Source organism: Misgurnus anguillicaudatus, chromosome 20, assembly GCF_027580225.2.
Source record: "Misgurnus anguillicaudatus chromosome 20, ASM2758022v2, whole genome shotgun sequence".
NCBI lineage: Eukaryota > Metazoa > Chordata > Actinopteri > Cypriniformes > Cobitidae > Misgurnus > Misgurnus anguillicaudatus.
Window position 1 is genome coordinate 5,435,422 of NC_073356.2, and position 16,718 is coordinate 5,452,139.

The following is a 16,718-nucleotide window of genomic DNA, read 5'->3' on the forward strand; positions in this document are numbered from 1 at the left end:
CATTTTGCTTTAAAAAGCCAACAGGTCCCAGTGTCGGTCCTCAAAATGGCACCTGAGCACACACACGAACGTCTCCTATTCGGATGTTACTTCACAAAGCAACAAGGAGCTTTACATTCCAGCAGCATTTTGTTGCCATTTAAAATTTGAATCATTTGCTTTCAATGTTCATTTGTCTTCCTGTCATTTCTGGTAAGGTATTTTTATTGCATTTCATTGTCAGATTGTACACGTGAGCTGTGTGTTTTCTTTGGCCTGTACACATGAGCTGTGTGTTTCATTTAACCAAAATGTCGATGCATTTTTCATTTATCCTAAGGTTTCGTACATGTTTAATTTGCTTCCCTGTAATGTGCTTGTGGTTGCTGAAACTTGGCACATTGTGTGTTGTCGGCCCACCGTCAGGGTGAACAGAAAAAAGTGCTCAATGTTGCTTGAATTAACTCATTTTTCGTCTACAGCCTGAGTGCTCTGGTAGAAAGGCTTAAAGGGCGGGGGATTGTTTTGGGGGTTACAAACACTGTTCCCTTGGACAGGGTTCTGCTTGGAAATCCCCAAAACCTCCAACAGGTCCCACCGAGATTTGAACTCGGATCGCTGGATTCAGAGTCCAGAGTGCTAACCATTACACCATGGAACCACGTTTTGCTTTGGCGCCTGATGCACTGGGTCACGGAAAAAAGGACAGGAACTGTTAGGTAAGCCGCGGCGAGTCGGCTAAACGAACCCTTAAGAATTGGCCATCAATGCCGAAACCCGGGATCGAACCAGGGACCTTTAGATCTTCAGTCTAACGCTATCCCAACTGAGCTATTTCGGCCGCAGCGGCTTGTGTGGCAGGAATTTCCATGACAAATCACAGCATTAAAGCGGTCAGCCACAAGAGGTAGGAAAAACGCATGGCCCGTACGGGGATCGAACCCGCGACCTTGGCGTTATTAGCACCACGCTCTAACCAACTGAGCTAACCGGCCAAGGGTCGTCTAGTGGTACTGCGAACGTCTCTGCCAGGACTGACATGAATGTTTCACAGCGTAGCAGCAACAAGAAGCAAATCGAGGGACGGGCTCGTCCGGGATTTGAACCCGGGACCTCTCGCACCCAAAGCGAGAATCATACCCCTAGACCAACGAGCCAAGGCGTAAGACCGCGGTCAGGCAGTTCCTGGGGATGGGCCTTTTGGGTCCTGCTACTCTGATTCGCCACAATGAGCCAACCTGCCCTAGTGTTGGGCTGGTGTCAAAATAAGCACTTATCGATATCAGAACATGCTAATTGCTTGAAATTTGAAATGGTGTGAAAGAACTTGACTGGTCTGCATAAATCTCGGACCTGAACCCAGCTGAACACCTTTGTTATGACTTACAGGCTCTGAGCCAAACACTCATCACCCAAACCTATCAATGATTTGTTCCCAGGGTCACAGTCATTTCAGCACAGAAAGTCCTTTTTGCAAAACTGCTGCAACATAGATGGAAACAAAATACTGTGACAAGGTCCGTATTGTATAGCATTAATATTAGTTTTGTTTGGAAAAACTGGAATAGTTAAACATGCTACTTTATTCTTAATGCCATTTCGCCATCTATGGGGATATTCATGGCGAGAACTGGTTATTGGCAACGTCAGAAACGCGGGTTAGGTGAATTGGAGATGTCAAATTGCCCTTCCCTGCCATGTGTCTGTGTATAGACCAATGTGTGTATAGTTTTTGTACTGTGGAAGGAAACCAAATAACACCGAGCCCAGAGTAATTCTACGTTGACTCAAGGGGAACATGTAAACTTTACACAGAAAGGCCTCCTGACCCAGCCAGGGCTTGAACAGGAGACCTACTTGCTGTGAGACAACAGTGCTCTGTTTGGGATGGCCACTGTGTTGTCCCAAACATCTTTATTAGAAGGGGCATCCCAAAACTTAGTGTACGTTGTAACGTCAAGTAACATCTAAGAAGCCATGTCTTTATCACATTTTCCAAGTGTTGATTTTAGATTGGGAGAAAATTCTGATGAATCATCCGTAAACTAAATTGGACACATGCATCACTGCCCGGATTGCCATACACAGCGGTGTTGTGTGTTAAAGCTCCGAGAGGCGAGTTTAAAGGTGGGCTCGTCCGGGATTTGAACCCGGGACCTCTCGCACCCTAAGCGAGAATCATACCCCTAGACCAACGAGCCAATCGGAGAACCCCTCCGGCCCCCTGGGAGACATTTTTCCACCACGTAGCAGCCAGCTTCCAACAAGCCAAAACAGTCACGCTTTGGGCGCAAGGGGAATTAGCTCAAATGGTAGAGCGCTCGCTTAGCATGCGAGAGGTAGCGGGATCGATGCCCGCATTCTCCACGTGATTTTGATTTGTTGCTAAATTCTCTGAAGCTACAGACCCGAGGCGTTCCCTCTCTGTGGGTGCTTTTGCGGTTTACACTTGCAGAAAAGGGCTTCACTTTGGCTCCAGATCTAACAATTTGCTTTAAAAAGCCAACAGGTCCCAGTGTCGGTCCTCAAAATGGCACCTGAGCACACACACGAACGTCTCCTATTCGGATGTTACTTCACAAAGCAACAAGGAGCTTTACATTCCAGCAGCATTTTGTTGCCCTTTAAAATTTGAATCATTTGCTTTCAATGTTCATTTGTCTTCCTGTCATTTCTGGTAAGGTATTTTTATTGCATTTCATTGTCAGATTGTACACGTGAGCTGTGTGTTTTCTTTGGCCTGGACACATGAGCTGTGTGTTTCATTTAACCAAAATGTCGATGCATTTTTCATTTATCCTAAGGTTTCGTTTAATTTGCTTCCCTGTAATGTGCTTGTGGTTGCTGAAACTTGCCACATTGTGTGTTGTCGGCCCACCGTCAGGGTGAACAGAAAAAAGTGCTCAATGTTGCTTGAATTAACTCATTTTTCGTCTACAGCCTGAGTGCTCTGGTAGAAAGGCTTAAAGGGCGGGGGATTGTTTTGGGGGTTACAAACACTGTTCCCTTGGACAGGGTTCTGCTTGGAAATCCCCAAAAGCTCCAACAGGTCCCACCGAGATTTGAACTCGGATCGCTGGATTCAGAGTCCAGAGTGCTAACCATTACACCATGGAACCACGTTTTGCTTTGGCGCCTGATGCACTGGGTCACGGAAAAAAGGACAGGAACTGTTAGGTAAGCCGCGGCGAGTCGGCTAAACGAACCCTTAAGAATTGGCCATCAATGCCGAAACCCGGGATCGAACCAGGGACCTTTAGATCTTCAGTCTAACGCTCTCCCAACTGAGCTATTTCGGCCGCAGCGGCTTGTGTGGCAGGAATTTCCATGACAAATCACAGCATTAAAGCGGTCAGCCACAAGAGGTAGGAAAAACGCATGGCCCGTACGGGGATCGAACCCGCGACCTTGGCGTTATTAGCACCACGCTCTAACCAACTGAGCTAACCGGCCAAGGGTCGTCTAGTGGTACTGCGAACGTCTCTGCCAGGACTGACATGAATGTTTCACAGCGTAGCAGCAACAAGAAGCAAATCGAGGGACGGGCTCGTCCGGGATTTGAACCCGGGACCTCTCGCACCCAAAGCGAGAATCATACCCCTAGACCAACGAGCCAAGGCGTAAGACCGCGGTGCTTTGCCGTTGTGAAACATGTGTCCACAACACAGTCACCAGCTTCCTCAGGCAGTTCCTGGGGATGGGCCTTTTGGGTCCTGCTACTCTGATTCGCCACAATGAGCCAACCTGCCCTAGTGTTGGGCTGGTGTCAAAATAAGCACTTATCGATATCAGAACATGCTAATTGCTTGAAATTTGAAATGGTGTGAAAGAACTTGACTGGTCTGCATAAATCTCGGACCTGAACCCAGCTGAACACCTTTGTTATGACTTACAGGCTCTGAGCCAAACACTCATCACCCAAACCTATCAATGATTTGTTCCCAGGGTCACAGTCATTTCAGCACAGAAAGTCCTTTTTGCAAAACTGCTGCAACATAGATGGAAACAAAATACTGTGACAAGGTCCGTATTGTATAGCATTAATATTAGTTTTGTTTGGAAAAACTGGAATAGTTAAACATGCTACTTTATTCTTAATGCCATTTCGCCATCTATGGGGATATTCATGGCGAGAACTGGTTATTGGCAACGTCAGAAACGCGGGTTAGGTGAATTGGAGATGTCAAATTGCCCTTCCCTGCCATGTGTCTGTGTATAGACCAATGTGTGTATAGTTTTTGTACTGTGGAAGGAAACCAAATAACACCGAGCCCAGAGTAATTCTACGTTGACTCAAGGGGAACATGTAAACTTTACACAGATGCACTGGGTCACGGAAAAAAGGACAGGAACTGTTAGGTAAGCCGCGGCGAGTCGGCTAAACGAACCCTTAAGAATTGGCCATCAATGCCGAAACCCGGGATCGAACCAGGGACCTTTAGATCTTCAGTCTAACGCTCTCCCAACTGAGCTATTTCGGCCGCAGCGGCTTGTGTGGCAGGAATTTCCATGACAAATCACAGCATTAAAGCGGTCAGCCACAAGAGGTAGGAAAAACGCATGGCCCGTACGGGGATCGAACCCGCGACCTTGGCGTTATTAGCACCACGCTCTAACCAACTGAGCTAACCGGCCAAGGGTCGTCTAGTGGTACTGCGAACGTCTCTGCCAGGACTGACATGAATGTTTCACAGCGTAGCAGCAACAAGCAGCAAATCGAGGGACGGGCTCGTCCGGGATTTGAACCCGGGACCTCTCGCACCCAAAGCGAGAATCATACCCCTAGACCAACGAGCCAAGGCGTAAGACCGCGGTGCTTTGCCGTTGTGAAACATGTGTCCACAACACAGTCACCAGCTTCCTCAGGCAGTTCCTGGGGATGGGCCTTTTTGGTCCTGCTACTCTGATTCGCCACAATGAGCCAACCTGCCCTAGTGTTGGGCTGGTGTCAAAATAAGCACTTATCGATATCAGAACATGCTAATTGCTTGAAATTTGAAATGGTGTGAAAGAACTTGACTGGTCTGCATAAATCTCGGACCTGAACCCAGCTGAACACCTTTGTTATGACTTACAGGCTCTGAGCCAAACACTCATCACCCAAACCTATCAATGATTTGTTCCCAGGGTCACAGTCATTTCAGCACAGAAAGTCCTTTTTGCAAAACTGCTGCAACATAGATGGAAACAAAATACTGTGACAAGGTCCGTATTGTATAGCATTAATATTAGTTTTGTTTGGAAAAACTGGAATAGTTAAACATGCTACTTTATTCTTAATGCCATTTCGCCATCTATGGGGATATTCATGGCGAGAACTGGTTATTGGCAACGTCAGAAACGCGGGTTAGGTGAATTGGAGATGTCAAATTGCCCTTCCCTGCCATGTGTCTGTGTATAGACCAATGTGTGTATAGTTTTTGTACTGTGGAAGGAAACCAAATAACACCGAGCCCAGAGTAATTCTACGTTGACTCAAGGGGAACATGTAAACTTTACACAGAAAGGCCTCCTGATCCAGCCAGGGCTTGAACAGGAGACCTACTTGCTGTGAGACAACAGTGCTCTGTTTGGGATGGCCACTGTGTTGTCCCAAACATCTTTATTAGAAGGGGCATCCCAAAACTTAGTGTACGTTGTAACGTCAAGTAACATCTAAGAAGCCATGTCTTTATCACATTTTCCAAGTGTTGATTTTAGATTGGGAGAAAATTCTGATGAATCATCCGTAAACTAAATTGGACACATGCATCACTGCCCGGATTGCCATACACAGCGGTGTTGTGTGTTAAAGCTCCGAGAGGCGAGTTTAAAGGTGGGCTCGTCCGGGATTTGAACCCGGGACCTCTCGCACCCTAAGCGAGAATCATACCCCTAGACCAACGAGCCAATCGGAGAACCCCTCCGGCCCCCTGGGAGACATTTTTCCACCACGTAGCAGCCAGCTTCCAACAAGCCAAAACAGTCACGCTTTGGGCGCAAGGGGAATTAGCTCAAATGGTAGAGCGCTCGCTTAGCATGCGAGAGGTAGCGGGATCGATGCCCGCATTCTCCACGTGATTTTGATTTGTTGCTAAATTCTCTGAAGCTACAGACCCGAGGCGTTCCCTCTCTGTGGGTGCTTTTGCGGTTTACACTTGCAGAAAAGGGCTTCACTTTGGCTCCAGATCTAACAATTTGCTTTAAAAAGCCAACAGGTCCCAGTGTCGGTCCTCAAAATGGCACCTGAGCACACACACGAACGTCTCCTATTCGGATGTTACTTCACAAAGCAACAAGGAGCTTTACATTCCAGCAGCATTTTGTTGCCCTTTAAAATTTGAATCATTTGCTTTCAATGTTCATTTGTCTTCCTGTCATTTCTGGTAAGGTATTTTTATTGCATTTCATTGTCAGATTGTACACGTGAGCTGTGTGTTTTCTTTGGCCTGGACACATGAGCTGTGTGTTTCATTTAACCAAAATGTCGATGCATTTTTCATTTATCCTAAGGTTTCGTTTAATTTGCTTCCCTGTAATGTGCTTGTGGTTGCTGAAACTTGCCACATTGTGTGTTGTCGGCCCACCGTCAGGGTGAACAGAAAAAAGTGCTCAATGTTGCTTGAATTAACTCATTTTTCGTCTACAGCCTGAGTGCTCTGGTAGAAAGGCTTAAATGGCGGGGGATTGTTTTGGGGGTTACAAACACTGTTCCCTTGGACAGGGTTCTGCTTGGAAATCCCCAAAAGCTCCAACAGGTCCCACCGAGATTTGAACTCGGATCGCTGGATTCAGAGTCCAGAGTGCTAACCATTACACCATGGAACCACGTTTTGCTTTGGCGCCTGATGCACTGGGTCACGGAAAAAAGGACAGGAACTGTTAGGTAAGCCGCGGCGAGTCGGCTAAACGAACCCTTAAGAATTGGCCATCAATGCCGAAACCCGGGATCGAACCAGGGACCTTTAGATCTTCAGTCTAACGCTCTCCCAACTGAGCTATTTCGGCCGCAGCGGCTTGTGTGGCAGGAATTTCCATGACAAATCACAGCATTAAAGCGGTCAGCCACAAGAGGTAGGAAAAACGCATGGCCCGTACGGGGATCGAACCCGCGACCTTGGCGTTATTAGCACCACGCTCTAACCAACTGAGCTAACCGGCCAAGGGTCGTCTAGTGGTACTGCGAACGTCTCTGCCAGGACTGACATGAATGTTTCACAGCGTAGCAGCAACAAGAAGCAAATGGAGGGACGGGCTCGTCCGGGATTTGAACCCGGGACCTCTCGCACCCAAAGCGAGAATCATACCCCTAGACCAACGAGCCAAGGCGTAAGACCGCGGTGCTTTGCCGTTGTGAAACATGTGTCCACAACACAGTCACCAGCTTCCTCAGGCAGTTCCTGGGGATGGGCCTTTTTGGTCCTGCTACTCTGATTCGCCACAATGAGCCAACCTGCCCTAGTGTTGGGCTGGTGTCAAAATAAGCACTTATCGATATCAGAACATGCTAATTGCTTGAAATTTGAAATGGTGTGAAAGAACTTGACTGGTCTGCATAAATCTCGGACCTGAACCCAGCTGAACACCTTTGTTATGACTTACAGGCTCTGAGCCAAACACTCATCACCCAAACCTATCAATGATTTGTTCCCAGGGTCACAGTCATTTCAGCACAGAAAGTCCTTTTTGCAAAACTGCTGCAACATAGATGGAAACAAAATACTGTGACAAGGTCCGTATTGTATAGCATTAATATTAGTTTTGTTTGGAAAAACTGGAATAGTTAAACATGCTACTTTATTCTTAATGCCATTTCGCCATCTATGGGGATATTCATGGCGAGAACTGGTTATTGGCAACGTCAGAAATGCGGGTTAGGTGAATTGGAGATGTCAAATTGCCCTTCCCTGCCATGTGTCTGTGTATAGACCAATGTGTGTATAGTTTTTGTACTGTGGAAGGAAACCAAATAACACCGAGCCCAGAGTAATTCTACGTTGACTCAAGGGGAACATGTAAACTTTACACAGAAAGGCCTCCTGATCCAGCCAGGGCTTGAACAGGAGACCTACTTGCTGTGAGACAACAGTGCTCTGTTTGGGATGGCCACTGTGTTGTCCCAAACATCTTTATTAGAAGGGGCATCCCAAAACTTAGTGTACGTTGTAACGTCAAGTAACATCTAAGAAGCCATGTCTTTATCACATTTTCCAAGTGTTGATTTTAGATTGGGAGAAAATTCTGATGAATCATCCGTAAACTAAATTGGACACATGCATCACTGCCCGGATTGCCATACACAGCGGTGTTGTGTGTTAAAGCTCCGAGAGGCGAGTTTAAAGGTGGGCTCGTCCGGGATTTGAACCCGGGACCTCTCGCACCCTAAGCGAGAATCATACCCCTAGACCAACGAGCCAATCGGAGAACCCCTCCGGCCCCCTGGGAGACATTTTTCCACCACGTAGCAGCCAGCTTCCAACAAGCCAAAACAGTCACGCTTTGGGCGCAAGGGGAATTAGCTCAAATGGTAGAGCGCTCGCTTAGCATGCGAGAGGTAGCGGGATCGATGCCCGCATTCTCCACGTGATTTTGATTTGTTGCTAAATTCTCTGAAGCTACAGACCCGAGGCGTTCCCTCTCTGTGGGTGCTTTTGCGGTTTACACTTGCAGAAAAGGGCTTCACTTTGGCTCCAGATCTAACAATTTGCTTTAAAAAGCCAACAGGTCCCAGTGTCGGTCCTCAAAATGGCACCTGAGCACACACACGAACGTCTCCTATTCGGATGTTACTTCACAAAGCAACAAGGAGCTTTACATTCCAGCAGCATTTTGTTGCCCTTTAAAATTTGAATCATTTGCTTTCAATGTTCATTTGTCTTCCTGTCATTTCTGGTAAGGTATTTTTATTGCATTTCATTGTCAGATTGTACACGTGAGCTGTGTGTTTTCTTTGGCCTGGACACATGAGCTGTGTGTTTCATTTAACCAAAATGTCGATGCATTTTTCATTTATCCTAAGGTTTCGTTTAATTTGCTTCCCTGTAATGTGCTTGTGGTTGCTGAAACTTGCCACATTGTGTGTTGTCGGCCCACCGTCAGGGTGAACAGAAAAAAGTGCTCAATGTTGCTTGAATTAACTCATTTTTCGTCTACAGCCTGAGTGCTCTGGTAGAAAGGCTTAAATGGCGGGGGATTGTTTTGGGGGTTACAAACACTGTTCCCTTGGACAGGGTTCTGCTTGGAAATCCCCAAAAGCTCCAACAGGTCCCACCGAGATTTGAACTCGGATCGCTGGATTCAGAGTCCAGAGTGCTAACCATTACACCATGGAACCACGTTTTGCTTTGGCGCCTGATGCACTGGGTCACGGAAAAAAGGACAGGAACTGTTAGGTAAGCCGCGGCGAGTCGGCTAAACGAACCCTTAAGAATTGGCCATCAATGCCGAAACCCGGGATCGAACCAGGGACCTTTAGATCTTCAGTCTAACGCTCTCCCAACTGAGCTATTTCGGCCGCAGCGGCTTGTGTGGCAGGAATTTCCATGACAAATCACAGCATTAAAGCGGTCAGCCACAAGAGGTAGGAAAAACGCATGGCCCGTACGGGGATCGAACCCGCGACCTTGGCGTTATTAGCACCACGCTCTAACCAACTGAGCTAACCGGCCAAGGGTCGTCTAGTGGTACTGCGAACGTCTCTGCCAGGACTGACATGAATGTTTCACAGCGTAGCAGCAACAAGAAGCAAATGGAGGGACGGGCTCGTCCGGGATTTGAACCCGGGACCTCTCGCACCCAAAGCGAGAATCATACCCCTAGACCAACGAGCCAAGGCGTAAGACCGCGGTGCTTTGCCGTTGTGAAACATGTGTCCACAACACAGTCACCAGCTTCCTCAGGCAGTTCCTGGGGATGGGCCTTTTTGGTCCTGCTACTCTGATTCGCCACAATGAGCCAACCTGCCCTAGTGTTGGGCTGGTGTCAAAATAAGCACTTATCGATATCAGAACATGCTAATTGCTTGAAATTTGAAATGGTGTGAAAGAACTTGACTGGTCTGCATAAATCTCGGACCTGAACCCAGCTGAACACCTTTGTTATGACTTACAGGCTCTGAGCCAAACACTCATCACCCAAACCTATCAATGATTTGTTCCCAGGGTCACAGTCATTTCAGCACAGAAAGTCCTTTTTGCAAAACTGCTGCAACATAGATGGAAACAAAATACTGTGACAAGGTCCGTATTGTATAGCATTAATATTAGTTTTGTTTGGAAAAACTGGAATAGTTAAACATGCTACTTTATTCTTAATGCCATTTCGCCATCTATGGGGATATTCATGGCGAGAACTGGTTATTGGCAACGTCAGAAATGCGGGTTAGGTGAATTGGAGATGTCAAATTGCCCTTCCCTGCCATGTGTCTGTGTATAGACCAATGTGTGTATAGTTTTTGTACTGTGGAAGGAAACCAAATAACACCGAGCCCAGAGTAATTCTACGTTGACTCAAGGGGAACATGTAAACTTTACACAGAAAGGCCTCCTGATCCAGCCAGGGCTTGAACAGGAGACCTACTTGCTGTGAGACAACAGTGCTCTGTTTGGGATGGCCACTGTGTTGTCCCAAACATCTTTATTAGAAGGGGCATCCCAAAACTTAGTGTACGTTGTAACGTCAAGTAACATCTAAGAAGCCATGTCTTTATCACATTTTCCAAGTGTTGATTTTAGATTGGGAGAAAATTCTGATGAATCATCCGTAAACTAAATTGGACACATGCATCACTGCCCGGATTGCCATACACAGCGGTGTTGTGTGTTAAAGCTCCGAGAGGCGAGTTTAAAGGTGGGCTCGTCCGGGATTTGAACCCGGGACCTCTCGCACCCTAAGCGAGAATCATACCCCTAGACCAACGAGCCAATCGGAGAACCCCTCCGGCCCCCTGGGAGACATTTTTCCACCACGTAGCAGCCAGCTTCCAACAAGCCAAAACAGTCACGCTTTGGGCGCAAGGGGAATTAGCTCAAATGGTAGAGCGCTCGCTTAGCATGCGAGAGGTAGCGGGATCGATGCCCGCATTCTCCACGTGATTTTGATTTGTTGCTAAATTCTCTGAAGCTACAGACCCGAGGCGTTCCCTCTCTGTGGGTGCTTTTGCGGTTTACACTTGCAGAAAAGGGCTTCACTTTGGCTCCAGATCTAACAATTTGCTTTAAAAAGCCAACAGGTCCCAGTGTCGGTCCTCAAAATGGCACCTGAGCACACACACGAACGTCTCCTATTCGGATGTTACTTCACAAAGCAACAAGGAGCTTTACATTCCAGCAGCATTTTGTTGCCCTTTAAAATTTGAATCATTTGCTTTCAATGTTCATTTGTCTTCCTGTCATTTCTGGTAAGGTATTTTTATTGCATTTCATTGTCAGATTGTACACGTGAGCTGTGTGTTTTCTTTGGCCTGGACACATGAGCTGTGTGTTTCATTTAACCAAAATGTCGATGCATTTTTCATTTATCCTAAGGTTTCGTTTAATTTGCTTCCCTGTAATGTGCTTGTGGTTGCTGAAACTTGCCACATTGTGTGTTGTCGGCCCACCGTCAGGGTGAACAGAAAAAAGTGCTCAATGTTGCTTGAATTAACTCATTTTTCGTCTACAGCCTGAGTGCTCTGGTAGAAAGGCTTAAAGGGCGGGGGATTGTTTTGGGGGTTACAAACACTGTTCCCTTGGACAGGGTTCTGCTTGGAAATCCCCAAAAGCTCCAACAGGTCCCACCGAGATTTGAACTCGGATCGCTGGATTCAGAGTCCAGAGTGCTAACCATTACACCATGGAACCACGTTTTGCTTTGGCGCCTGATGCACTGGGTCACGGAAAAAAGGACAGGAACTGTTAGGTAAGCCGCGGCAAGTCGGCTAAACGAACCCTTAAGAATTGGCCATCAATGCCGAAACCCGGGATCGAACCAGGGACCTTTAGATCTTCAGTCTAACGCTCTCCCAACTGAGCTATTTCGGCCGCAGCGGCTTGTGTGGCAGGAATTTCCATGACAAATCACAGCATTAAAGCGGTCAGCCACAAGAGGTAGGAAAAACGCATGGCCCGTACGGGGATCGAACCCGCGACCTTGGCGTTATTAGCACCACGCTCTAACCAACTGAGCTAACCGGCCAAGGGTCGTCTAGTGGTACTGCGAACGTCTCTGCCAGGACTGACATGAATGTTTCACAGCGTAGCAGCAACAAGAAGCAAATGGAGGGACGGGCTCGTCCGGGATTTGAACCCGGGACCTCTCGCACCCAAAGCGAGAATCATACCCCTAGACCAACGAGCCAAGGCGTAAGACCGCGGTGCTTTGCCGTTGTGAAACATGTGTCCACAACACAGTCACCAGCTTCCTCAGGCAGTTCCTGGGGATGGGCCTTTTTGGTCCTGCTACTCTGATTCGCCACAATGAGCCAACCTGCCCTAGTGTTGGGCTGGTGTCAAAATAAGCACTTATCGATATCAGAACATGCTAATTGCTTGAAATTTGAAATGGTGTGAAAGAACTTGACTGGTCTGCATAAATCTCGGACCTGAACCCAGCTGAACACCTTTGTTATGACTTACAGGCTCTGAGCCAAACACTCATCACCCAAACCTATCAATGATTTGTTCCCAGGGTCACAGTCATTTCAGCACAGAAAGTCCTTTTTGCAAAACTGCTGCAACATAGATGGAAACAAAATACTGTGACAAGGTCCGTATTGTATAGCATTAATATTAGTTTTGTTTGGAAAAACTGGAATAGTTAAACATGCTACTTTATTCTTAATGCCATTTCGCCATCTATGGGGATATTCATGGCGAGAACTGGTTATTGGCAACGTCAGAAATGCGGGTTAGGTGAATTGGAGATGTCAAATTGCCCTTCCCTGCCATGTGTCTGTGTATAGACCAATGTGTGTATAGTTTTTGTACTGTGGAAGGAAACCAAATAACACCGAGCCCAGAGTAATTCTACGTTGACTCAAGGGGAACATGTAAACTTTACACAGATGTACTGGGTCACGGAAAAAAGGACAGGAACTGTTAGGTAAGCCGCGGCGAGTCGGCTAAACGAACCCTTAAGAATTGGCCATCTATGCCGAAACCCGGGATCGAACCAGGGACCTTTAGATCTTCAGTCTAACGCTCTCCCAACTGAGCTATTTCGGCCGCAGCGGCTTGTGTGGCAGGAATTTCCATGACAAATCACAGCATTAAAGCGGTCAGCCACAAGAGGTAGGAAAAACGCATGGCCCGTACGGGGATCGAACCCGCGACCTTGGCGTTATTAGCACCACGCTCTAACCAACTGAGCTAACCGGCCAAGGGTCGTCTAGTGGTACTGCGAACGTCTCTGCCAGGACTGACATGAATGTTTCACAGCGTAGCAGCAACAAGCAGCAAATCGAGGGACGGGCTCGTCCGGGATTTGAACCCGGGACCTCTCGCACCCAAAGCGAGAATCATACCCCTAGACCAACGAGCCAAGGCGTAAGACCGCGGTGCTTTGCCGTTGTGAAACATGTGTCCACAACACAGTCACCAGCTTCCTCAGGCAGTTCCTGGGGATGGGCCTTTTTGGTCCTGCTACTCTGATTCGCCACAATGAGCCAACCTGCCCTAGTGTTGGGCTGGTGTCAAAATAAGCACTTATCGATATCAGAACATGCTAATTGCTTGAAATTTGAAATGGTGTGAAAGAACTTGACTGGTCTGCATAAATCTCGGACCTGAACCCAGCTGAACACCTTTGTTATGACTTACAGGCTCTGAGCCAAACACTCATCACCCAAACCTATCAATGATTTGTTCCCAGGGTCACAGTCATTTCAGCACAGAAAGTCCTTTTTGCAAAACTGCTGCAACATAGATGGAAACAAAATACTGTGACAAGGTCCGTATTGTATAGCATTAATATTAGTTTTGTTTGGAAAAACTGGAATAGTTAAACATGCTACTTTATTCTTAATGCCATTTCGCCATCTATGGGGATATTCATGGCGAGAACTGGTTATTGGCAACGTCAGAAACGCGGGTTAGGTGAATTGGAGATGTCAAATTGCCCTTCCCTGCCATGTGTCTGTGTATAGACCAATGTGTGTATAGTTTTTGTACTGTGGAAGGAAACCAAATAACACCGAGCCCAGAGTAATTCTACGTTGACTCAAGGGGAACATGTAAACTTTACACAGAAAGGCCTCCTGATCCAGCCAGGGCTTGAACAGGAGACCTACTTGCTGTGAGACAACAGTGCTCTGTTTGGGATGGCCACTGTGTTGTCCCAAACATCTTTATTAGAAGGGGCATCCCAAAACTTAGTGTACGTTGTAACGTCAAGTAACATCTAAGAAGCCATGTCTTTATCACATTTTCCAAGTGTTGATTTTAGATTGGGAGAAAATTCTGATGAATCATCCGTAAACTAAATTGGACACATGCATCACTGCCCGGATTGCCATACACAGCGGTGTTGTGTGTTAAAGCTCCGAGAGGCGAGTTTAAAGGTGGGCTCGTCCGGGATTTGAACCCGGGACCTCTCGCACCCTAAGCGAGAATCATACCCCTAGACCAACGAGCCAATCGGAGAACCCCTCCGGCCCCCTGGGAGACATTTTTCCACCACGTAGCAGCCAGCTTCCAACAAGCCAAAACAGTCACGCTTTGGGCGCAAGGGGAATTAGCTCAAATGGTAGAGCGCTCGCTTAGCATGCGAGAGGTAGCGGGATCGATGCCCGCATTCTCCACGTGATTTTGATTTGTTGCTAAATTCTCTGAAGCTACAGACCCGAGGCGTTCCCTCTCTGTGGGTGCTTTTGCGGTTTACACTTGCAGAAAAGGGCTTCACTTTGGCTCCAGATCTAACAATTTGCTTTAAAAAGCCAACAGGTCCCAGTGTCGGTCCTCAAAATGGCACCTGAGCACACACACGAACGTCTCCTATTCGGATGTTACTTCACAAAGCAACAAGGAGCTTTACATTCCAGCAGCATTTTGTTGCCCTTTAAAATTTGAATCATTTGCTTTCAATGTTCATTTGTCTTCCTGTCATTTCTGGTAAGGTATTTTTATTGCATTTCATTGTCAGATTGTACACGTGAGCTGTGTGTTTTCTTTGGCCTGGACACATGAGCTGTGTGTTTCATTTAACCAAAATGTCGATGCATTTTTCATTTATCCTAAGGTTTCGTTTAATTTGCTTCCCTGTAATGTGCTTGTGGTTGCTGAAACTTGCCACATTGTGTGTTGTCGGCCCACCGTCAGGGTGAACAGAAAAAAGTGCTCAATGTTGCTTGAATTAACTCATTTTTCGTCTACAGCCTGAGTGCTCTGGTAGAAAGGCTTAAAGGGCGGGGGATTGTTTTGGGGGTTACAAACACTGTTCCCTTGGACAGGGTTCTGCTTGGAAATCCCCAAAAGCTCCAACAGGTCCCACCGAGATTTGAACTCGGATCGCTGGATTCAGAGTCCAGAGTGCTAACCATTACACCATGGAACCACGTTTTGCTTTGGCGCCTGATGCACTGGGTCACGGAAAAAAGGACAGGAACTGTTAGGTAAGCCGCGGCGAGTCGGCTAAACGAACCCTTAAGAATTGGCCATCAATGCCGAAACCCGGGATCGAACCAGGGACCTTTAGATCTTCAGTCTAACGCTCTCCCAACTGAGCTATTTCGGCCGCAGCGGCTTGTGTGGCAGGAATTTCCATGACAAATCACAGCATTAAAGCGGTCAGCCACAAGAGGTAGGAAAAACGCATGGCCCGTACGGGGATCGAACCCGCGACCTTGGCGTTATTAGCACCACGCTCTAACCAACTGAGCTAACCGGCCAAGGGTCGTCTAGTGGTACTGCGAACGTCTCTGCCAGGACTGACATGAATGTTTCACAGCGTAGCAGCAACAAGAAGCAAATGGAGGGACGGGCTCGTCCGGGATTTGAACCCGGGACCTCTCGCACCCAAAGCGAGAATCATACCCCTAGACCAACGAGCCAAGGCGTAAGACCGCGGTGCTTTGCCGTTGTGAAACATGTGTCCACAACACAGTCACCAGCTTCCTCAGGCAGTTCCTGGGGATGGGCCTTTTTGGTCCTGCTACTCTGATTCGCCACAATGAGCCAACCTGCCCTAGTGTTGGGCTGGTGTCAAAATAAGCACTTATCGATATCAGAACATGCTAATTGCTTGAAATTTGAAATGGTGTGAAAGAACTTGACTGGTCTGCATAAATCTCGGACCTGAACCCAGCTGAACACCTTTGTTATGACTTACAGGCTCTGAGCCAAACACTCATCACCCAAACCTATCAATGATTTGTTCCCAGGGTCACAGTCATTTCAGCACAGAAAGTCCTTTTTGCAAAACTGCTGCAACATAGATGGAAACAAAATACTGTGACAAGGTCCGTATTGTATAGCATTAATATTAGTTTTGTTTGGAAAAACTGGAATAGTTAAACATGCTACTTTATTCTTAATGCCATTTCGCCATCTATGGGGATATTCATGGCGAGAACTGGTTATTGGCAACGTCAGAAATGCGGGTTAGGTGAATTGGAGATGTCAAATTGCCCTTCCCTGCCATGTGTCTGTGTATAGACCAATGTGTGTATAGTTTTTGTACTGTGGAAGGAAACCAAATAACACCGAGCCCAGAGTAATTCTACGTTGACTCAAGGGGAACATGTAAACTTTACACAGAAAGGCCTCCTGATCCAGCCAGGGCTTGAA

The 16,718-nt window shown here is 47.1% G+C and overlaps 39 non-coding genes across 39 annotated transcripts; 5 read left to right on the forward strand and 34 right to left on the reverse strand.

Moving 5' to 3' along the window:
- Positions 1-568: 568 nt before the first annotated feature.
- On the reverse strand, positions 569-640 carry trnaq-cug (transfer RNA glutamine (anticodon CUG)). The gene has a single exon. It is a non-coding gene; the product is annotated as a tRNA-Gln (tRNA).
- A 260-nt stretch (positions 641-900) lies between these two features.
- Positions 901-974, reverse strand: trnai-aau (transfer RNA isoleucine (anticodon AAU)). The gene has a single exon. It is a non-coding gene; the product is annotated as a tRNA-Ile (tRNA).
- A 90-nt stretch (positions 975-1,064) lies between these two features.
- Positions 1,065-1,136, reverse strand: trnap-ugg (transfer RNA proline (anticodon UGG)). The gene has a single exon. It is a non-coding gene; the product is annotated as a tRNA-Pro (tRNA).
- A 972-nt stretch (positions 1,137-2,108) lies between these two features.
- Positions 2,109-2,180, reverse strand: trnap-agg (transfer RNA proline (anticodon AGG)). Its single transcript has one exon. It is a non-coding gene; the product is annotated as a tRNA-Pro (tRNA).
- A 93-nt stretch (positions 2,181-2,273) lies between these two features.
- Positions 2,274-2,346, forward strand: trnaa-agc (transfer RNA alanine (anticodon AGC)). Its single transcript has one exon. It is a non-coding gene; the product is annotated as a tRNA-Ala (tRNA).
- Positions 2,347-3,026: 680 nt separating this feature from the next.
- trnaq-cug (transfer RNA glutamine (anticodon CUG)) lies at positions 3,027-3,098 on the reverse strand. Its single transcript has one exon. It is a non-coding gene; the product is annotated as a tRNA-Gln (tRNA).
- A 107-nt stretch (positions 3,099-3,205) lies between these two features.
- On the reverse strand, positions 3,206-3,278 carry trnaf-gaa (transfer RNA phenylalanine (anticodon GAA)). Its single transcript has one exon. It is a non-coding gene; the product is annotated as a tRNA-Phe (tRNA).
- An 80-nt stretch (positions 3,279-3,358) lies between these two features.
- trnai-aau (transfer RNA isoleucine (anticodon AAU)) lies at positions 3,359-3,432 on the reverse strand. Its single transcript has one exon. It is a non-coding gene; the product is annotated as a tRNA-Ile (tRNA).
- Positions 3,433-3,522: 90 nt separating this feature from the next.
- Positions 3,523-3,594, reverse strand: trnap-ugg (transfer RNA proline (anticodon UGG)). Its single transcript has one exon. It is a non-coding gene; the product is annotated as a tRNA-Pro (tRNA).
- Positions 3,595-4,387: 793 nt separating this feature from the next.
- trnaf-gaa (transfer RNA phenylalanine (anticodon GAA)) lies at positions 4,388-4,460 on the reverse strand. Its single transcript has one exon. It is a non-coding gene; the product is annotated as a tRNA-Phe (tRNA).
- Positions 4,461-4,540: 80 nt separating this feature from the next.
- On the reverse strand, positions 4,541-4,614 carry trnai-aau (transfer RNA isoleucine (anticodon AAU)). The gene has a single exon. It is a non-coding gene; the product is annotated as a tRNA-Ile (tRNA).
- Positions 4,615-4,704: 90 nt separating this feature from the next.
- Positions 4,705-4,776, reverse strand: trnap-ugg (transfer RNA proline (anticodon UGG)). The gene has a single exon. It is a non-coding gene; the product is annotated as a tRNA-Pro (tRNA).
- A 1,020-nt stretch (positions 4,777-5,796) lies between these two features.
- trnap-agg (transfer RNA proline (anticodon AGG)) lies at positions 5,797-5,868 on the reverse strand. Its single transcript has one exon. It is a non-coding gene; the product is annotated as a tRNA-Pro (tRNA).
- A 93-nt stretch (positions 5,869-5,961) lies between these two features.
- Positions 5,962-6,034, forward strand: trnaa-agc (transfer RNA alanine (anticodon AGC)). Its single transcript has one exon. It is a non-coding gene; the product is annotated as a tRNA-Ala (tRNA).
- A 680-nt stretch (positions 6,035-6,714) lies between these two features.
- On the reverse strand, positions 6,715-6,786 carry trnaq-cug (transfer RNA glutamine (anticodon CUG)). The gene has a single exon. It is a non-coding gene; the product is annotated as a tRNA-Gln (tRNA).
- Positions 6,787-6,893: 107 nt separating this feature from the next.
- Positions 6,894-6,966, reverse strand: trnaf-gaa (transfer RNA phenylalanine (anticodon GAA)). Its single transcript has one exon. It is a non-coding gene; the product is annotated as a tRNA-Phe (tRNA).
- An 80-nt stretch (positions 6,967-7,046) lies between these two features.
- On the reverse strand, positions 7,047-7,120 carry trnai-aau (transfer RNA isoleucine (anticodon AAU)). The gene has a single exon. It is a non-coding gene; the product is annotated as a tRNA-Ile (tRNA).
- Positions 7,121-7,210: 90 nt separating this feature from the next.
- trnap-ugg (transfer RNA proline (anticodon UGG)) lies at positions 7,211-7,282 on the reverse strand. Its single transcript has one exon. It is a non-coding gene; the product is annotated as a tRNA-Pro (tRNA).
- A 1,020-nt stretch (positions 7,283-8,302) lies between these two features.
- On the reverse strand, positions 8,303-8,374 carry trnap-agg (transfer RNA proline (anticodon AGG)). Its single transcript has one exon. It is a non-coding gene; the product is annotated as a tRNA-Pro (tRNA).
- Positions 8,375-8,467: 93 nt separating this feature from the next.
- On the forward strand, positions 8,468-8,540 carry trnaa-agc (transfer RNA alanine (anticodon AGC)). The gene has a single exon. It is a non-coding gene; the product is annotated as a tRNA-Ala (tRNA).
- Positions 8,541-9,220: 680 nt separating this feature from the next.
- On the reverse strand, positions 9,221-9,292 carry trnaq-cug (transfer RNA glutamine (anticodon CUG)). The gene has a single exon. It is a non-coding gene; the product is annotated as a tRNA-Gln (tRNA).
- Positions 9,293-9,399: 107 nt separating this feature from the next.
- trnaf-gaa (transfer RNA phenylalanine (anticodon GAA)) lies at positions 9,400-9,472 on the reverse strand. The gene has a single exon. It is a non-coding gene; the product is annotated as a tRNA-Phe (tRNA).
- Positions 9,473-9,552: 80 nt separating this feature from the next.
- trnai-aau (transfer RNA isoleucine (anticodon AAU)) lies at positions 9,553-9,626 on the reverse strand. Its single transcript has one exon. It is a non-coding gene; the product is annotated as a tRNA-Ile (tRNA).
- Positions 9,627-9,716: 90 nt separating this feature from the next.
- On the reverse strand, positions 9,717-9,788 carry trnap-ugg (transfer RNA proline (anticodon UGG)). Its single transcript has one exon. It is a non-coding gene; the product is annotated as a tRNA-Pro (tRNA).
- Positions 9,789-10,808: 1,020 nt separating this feature from the next.
- Positions 10,809-10,880, reverse strand: trnap-agg (transfer RNA proline (anticodon AGG)). The gene has a single exon. It is a non-coding gene; the product is annotated as a tRNA-Pro (tRNA).
- A 93-nt stretch (positions 10,881-10,973) lies between these two features.
- On the forward strand, positions 10,974-11,046 carry trnaa-agc (transfer RNA alanine (anticodon AGC)). Its single transcript has one exon. It is a non-coding gene; the product is annotated as a tRNA-Ala (tRNA).
- A 680-nt stretch (positions 11,047-11,726) lies between these two features.
- trnaq-cug (transfer RNA glutamine (anticodon CUG)) lies at positions 11,727-11,798 on the reverse strand. The gene has a single exon. It is a non-coding gene; the product is annotated as a tRNA-Gln (tRNA).
- A 107-nt stretch (positions 11,799-11,905) lies between these two features.
- Positions 11,906-11,978, reverse strand: trnaf-gaa (transfer RNA phenylalanine (anticodon GAA)). The gene has a single exon. It is a non-coding gene; the product is annotated as a tRNA-Phe (tRNA).
- An 80-nt stretch (positions 11,979-12,058) lies between these two features.
- trnai-aau (transfer RNA isoleucine (anticodon AAU)) lies at positions 12,059-12,132 on the reverse strand. The gene has a single exon. It is a non-coding gene; the product is annotated as a tRNA-Ile (tRNA).
- Positions 12,133-12,222: 90 nt separating this feature from the next.
- Positions 12,223-12,294, reverse strand: trnap-ugg (transfer RNA proline (anticodon UGG)). Its single transcript has one exon. It is a non-coding gene; the product is annotated as a tRNA-Pro (tRNA).
- A 793-nt stretch (positions 12,295-13,087) lies between these two features.
- On the reverse strand, positions 13,088-13,160 carry trnaf-gaa (transfer RNA phenylalanine (anticodon GAA)). The gene has a single exon. It is a non-coding gene; the product is annotated as a tRNA-Phe (tRNA).
- An 80-nt stretch (positions 13,161-13,240) lies between these two features.
- On the reverse strand, positions 13,241-13,314 carry trnai-aau (transfer RNA isoleucine (anticodon AAU)). The gene has a single exon. It is a non-coding gene; the product is annotated as a tRNA-Ile (tRNA).
- A 90-nt stretch (positions 13,315-13,404) lies between these two features.
- Positions 13,405-13,476, reverse strand: trnap-ugg (transfer RNA proline (anticodon UGG)). The gene has a single exon. It is a non-coding gene; the product is annotated as a tRNA-Pro (tRNA).
- A 1,020-nt stretch (positions 13,477-14,496) lies between these two features.
- On the reverse strand, positions 14,497-14,568 carry trnap-agg (transfer RNA proline (anticodon AGG)). The gene has a single exon. It is a non-coding gene; the product is annotated as a tRNA-Pro (tRNA).
- A 93-nt stretch (positions 14,569-14,661) lies between these two features.
- Positions 14,662-14,734, forward strand: trnaa-agc (transfer RNA alanine (anticodon AGC)). Its single transcript has one exon. It is a non-coding gene; the product is annotated as a tRNA-Ala (tRNA).
- Positions 14,735-15,414: 680 nt separating this feature from the next.
- Positions 15,415-15,486, reverse strand: trnaq-cug (transfer RNA glutamine (anticodon CUG)). The gene has a single exon. It is a non-coding gene; the product is annotated as a tRNA-Gln (tRNA).
- A 107-nt stretch (positions 15,487-15,593) lies between these two features.
- On the reverse strand, positions 15,594-15,666 carry trnaf-gaa (transfer RNA phenylalanine (anticodon GAA)). Its single transcript has one exon. It is a non-coding gene; the product is annotated as a tRNA-Phe (tRNA).
- Positions 15,667-15,746: 80 nt separating this feature from the next.
- trnai-aau (transfer RNA isoleucine (anticodon AAU)) lies at positions 15,747-15,820 on the reverse strand. Its single transcript has one exon. It is a non-coding gene; the product is annotated as a tRNA-Ile (tRNA).
- Positions 15,821-15,910: 90 nt separating this feature from the next.
- Positions 15,911-15,982, reverse strand: trnap-ugg (transfer RNA proline (anticodon UGG)). Its single transcript has one exon. It is a non-coding gene; the product is annotated as a tRNA-Pro (tRNA).
- Positions 15,983-16,718: the final 736 nt, after the last annotated feature.